Here is a 4,720-nt window from a genome sequence, read left to right on the forward strand (position 1 = left end):
ATTAATTAATATTATAAGTAATATAAATAAAAACTTATATATTAATAATAATAATAACTGAAAATGAACAAAAAGTCCCTCCAAAGTTCAGGTATTCACAAAAACACCCCATGACTTTGAGTATTCCCAAAAGGTCATTCCTTTTTCTGACAAGTTATTTTTCAAACATGTCTGACATAAAGGTGATTGATGTTGACATAAAGGTAACAGATGTTAACTGGGCTAGTTCTCAGTTTTTAAGCGAAACAGCAAATTTTAAGCGGAAAAGTCAAATTTTACACGTAAATGTGCTATATGTTAAGTGAAAACTTATGTGGTTAAGCGAAAACACCAAATTTTAATTAAGTAGAAACCCATAATTTTAAGCGGAAAAGTCAAATTTTAAACGCAAATGTGCTATATATTAAGTGAAAATTTATGTGGTTAAAATAAAACACGCTATGTTAAATGCAAACTATATATTTTAAGCGTGAAGTACATGTTGTAAAATAGAATAAATTAACGGAGTAAGCTGCATTAATTGAAAAGTAAACTATCAAAAAAAGGACGGACTATCTGGTAAATTCAAATGTCAGATGGTCTGTCTGGGATGTTTTGAAACTTTCAGGGACTAAAAAATAATTTTCCCTAATAATAATAATATCAACAACTTCAACTATATTTAGTTATCAAAAGGAATTAATTACCACTAATAAAGCTTTGATTTGATATATCAATGAATGAGAAATCCACGTTAGGATTCTTCTGAAGTGATAGCAAAATGTCCCATAAAGCCATCATCTTTTACTTCTTCATCAATCATCCCACGTTCCTGAAAAATCTAATTAAGAACAGCATCCCATTTACTGAAATTCCTTTTAGCCCTCTTATCCAAATCTAGTAGTGAGTTTTACCATCCAAATGAAGGGAAATAATCCACCAAATTAAAACCACTTAGCAAACGAACGTTCTCTTCTATCATTTCATGAAATAGCTTGTTCCTATCTTCTTCTCTGGAGAACTTACCTAAAATGGCTTTGCAAAGCATGTCATTAGTGAAGAAGTACAACACTTTACTCATGTTTAATGGTTCTAATGGATTAGAAGAAGCATGAAAAGCAATCTTATCCATCAAGTGAGCTACCTTTTCCTTCCTTGTAGCATGAAAAGATTGCACCTTTTTCATGCTGAGAAAATTGATCATACATACCTTCTTCATATTCCTCCAGTGTTCACCATAAGGTGAGAAACCCATGCTCGAGCTTCCATAAAGCAAAATTTCAGCAGCTCTAAGAATTGGTCTGTTTGCAAAATTGAGATCATGAGTCTTCAAGATCTCCTTAGCCATTTGAGAAGATGAAACCACAAGAGTGGGAACTTGACCGAGTTTTAGAAGCATGAGAGGTCCATACTTCTTTGAAAGCTTGTGAAGGGATTGGTGGGGTAGCAAGCCAAGCTGATGGAGGTATCCAATGAAAGGTAGCTTCCATGGACAAGGTGGTAGCTTAACTGATAAGTGCTTGTGTGATATGAATGCGAAGCATTCTTTCCTTATGTTGAGCATTACTTTTCTTGGATTTTTACATTAATATGTGTGTTTTTATGTTACTTTTATGCAGGTAGGGTTGTGAGGGCGAGTATGAAGGAATGTGCCAACCTCCTCGTATTCGAGTGGGCACATCCATTTGGAGGGGCACAAAGGCAGTCACACTTGAGCATTCCGACTTATGCACATAGAACAAGAGCTCCACCAACGTGTACACCATTGAAGAAGCAAGTGATCCACGACATGAACATGTGCCTGTTTGCGTTACCCCGATGAAAGTATGGAATTGGGAAGCTATTCAGGTCAAATACTGTAGCATAGCACTGTAGCAACATTGTAGCATATACTATAGCAGCACTGTTCACAGTCGGATGAGAAACCAGAGAAACAGAGAATCCACACGGGCGTGTCGAAATTATAAACGCCCGTGTGAAAATTCCGCACGGGCGCGTGGAGCATCCACGCCCGTGTAGTCGCCCGATTCCAGCCCTATTTAAAGCCGATTCAGTCCCGATTTTGGTATTCTTTTCTCCATCTTTTCCCCAACTTGCGAGGGGGCTTCGGCTAGGGTTTCGAGGGGTATTGGCCAAGGTTTTGGAGAAGTTCTACGGCTCCGACATCGCGTGTCGTTTGGAAGAAGGTTATTGGGAGAGCTTTCGTCGGCACCCATCCAGTGAGGTGTATCCTAGGCCGGACAAAGGATCCCTTGCGACGAGTAGAGGACTCTCCACAAGACCATCGACACGACCATCGAGGGGGTTTCTTTATGGATTCATTGCTTTTACATTCTATTTCTTTGATTGTAATTACCTCCATGGAGAGCTAAACCCCTAGTGGGTACTCGGCTATTGTGAACCCTAGGATGTATTTGTTTTCTTTGAACCTCTTTATTATGCTTTCAATAAATTGATGTTTATTGTGAGTTCCAACCTTGAATGCTTCATTGTATGAACATTTCCCCTAGAGTGACACTAGGGTTGAGAGTTCTTGTTGGTAACCTTGTGAGTGAGTGACACACCACAAGCGTTAGACAAAGCTAGGTTGGAGAGAGTTGAGAGGGTGAGTCGAGAGGTACAGGAGCGTCCCCTTTCCCCTCTGATGTGATAGATTCTACCTCCATTCCTCGAGTTCTTTGCGGCCATAATAGAGTGAATGGTCTAAGGGATGAATTTCCGCTGGGGCTTAGTTGCGCGTGCAACGGAGTGAAGCGTTGAGGTGATCTTAGTATCTAGGGCTCAATTGTGGTTAGGGACCTTCCACCTGGACCAAAGGGTTAGGTCTATAATTAGGAAGAGATTTATCACTTGGAATCCCTAGAGCTCATTACAACTCTATGCGAGTGCGAGGTGTTGAGATTGTTCGATTTCTCCTCCGGGACATGTATAGAGTTAGGCATAGTTGACCTTAGATTTGGGACTATGTAATTAAGGATTTCCACGACTCACCATTGCATTGATTAGGAAGCATAATAGAGGGTTCTTGCACTTGAAACAATTATCCTAGGTTCAGCATTATCCGGGTATCCCATCTTTATCGATTGCCTTACCCCTTTCTTTACTTTTGCCCTCTTACTTGTTGCTTTTACTGTTGAGAATTGAATCATTATCACACTCATCATCATTGATCTTTTACATAGCTAAGAATCGAATTAAGTATTTTTATTCCCTACTCCCTGTGGATTCGATATCCGCTCACCCGGGATTATTACTTCGACAAACCCGTGCACTTGCGGGATATACGCAAGGGAACCTTGTCAAGTTTTTATCGCCGTTGCCGGGGAGCTAGGCGTTTAGAGATACTTTGCACTTTGTTTTCTTAGCTATTTCACCACACATTCTATTTCACATCTTCTTATTCTATCATCGTTCTGATTTTCTTTTTATTTCTTTTTGGTGCAGCTCAAGGTTATGACCCGAGGGAATCCATCGATACTAATTGAAGGAGACCCTAAGCTTGAATGTACACTTAGAATAAAAGGGAAAGAACCTGTGGAAGAACAACATAATTCAGCTGATTTGGAAGGAGAGGAATCTGAAAACATGGCAGGACAGAATGAGCAACAGCGAACACTATCCGACTATGCCAGACCTTCAGTGTTGGGGACGTAATCGAGTATTGTGCGTCCTCCGATTACAGCTCAGAAGTTCGAGCTAAAGCCGGCATTCATCCATATGCTACAGCAGTCCGCACAATTCAACGATTTGGCCAATGAGGATCCAAATAGTCATATAGAGAGCTTTCTCGAGGTGTGCGACATGCTGAAGATAAATGGGGTTATGGATGATGCCATCAAATTGAGAGCCTTCCCATTTTTCTTGAAGGGGAAAGCGAAGCAGTGGCTACACTCATTACCTAGAGCATCTATCACTACATGGGAGGAGATGGTAGAAGCTTTTCTAGCCCGTTATTTCCCTCCCAAAAAATCAGCAAAGCTTAGAAATGAGATCTCGTCCTTTGTTCAGTTGGAATTGGAGTCTCTATTCGAGGCATAGGAAAGGTTGAAAGAGCTCTTGAGAAAGTGTCCGCAACACGGATTCCCGGAGTGGATGATTGTTCAAACATTCTACAATGGTTTGATCCCGAGTACAAGGCAACTCTTGGATGCGGCAGCAGGAGGTACCTTAGGTAGCAAAACCCCCGATGAGGCTCATCAATTAATTGAGGAAATGGTGTTAAATAGTTACCAATGGAATGCTAGAGAGAAGAAAAAGGTGGCCGGTATCCATGAAATTGATTCGGTAACCTCATTGGCGGCGCAAGTAGAGAGTCTGAGTAAGAAGCTAGATCTCATAGCTTCGAATAGAGTTGCGGCCGTGACCAATTCCACCGCTTGTGGTGGAAGACATGCTCCCTCCGATTGCCCGATCTCGATTGGTGATGTTTCTTCAGTGGAAAATGTTGACTTTGTAGGTAATGGCATGAGACCTCAAGGGAAACCCATATAGCAATACTTACAATTCAGGTTGGAAGAATCATCCCAACTTTTCATGGAGTAATCAAGGACCACAAAAGGCCATGGAGCCACCGGGTTTCCAACAACAACAACAAGCACCTCAACTGGAAAACAGAATTTCGGGGCTTGGAAACCCGAATGACGGATTTAGAGAAGCACTTGGCTAGATTTGTTTCAATCAGTAAATACACGTTTGAATCGATCGAGGCTACACTCGCAACCACACCGCTTCTTTGCACAAC

At 41.0% G+C, this 4,720-nt stretch overlaps 1 non-coding gene across 1 annotated transcript; it reads right to left on the reverse strand.

The window, feature by feature from the left end:
* Window positions 1-3,954: 3,954 nt before the first annotated feature.
* Window positions 3,955-4,061, reverse strand: LOC120252125. The gene has a single exon (XR_005533672.1). It is a non-coding gene; the product is annotated as a small nucleolar RNA R71 (small nucleolar RNA).
* Window positions 4,062-4,720: the final 659 nt, after the last annotated feature.

The sequence above is a fragment of the Dioscorea cayenensis genome, chromosome 20, assembly GCF_009730915.1.
Source record: "Dioscorea cayenensis subsp. rotundata cultivar TDr96_F1 chromosome 20, TDr96_F1_v2_PseudoChromosome.rev07_lg8_w22 25.fasta, whole genome shotgun sequence".
Classification (NCBI taxonomy): Eukaryota; Viridiplantae; Streptophyta; class Magnoliopsida; order Dioscoreales; family Dioscoreaceae; genus Dioscorea; species Dioscorea cayenensis.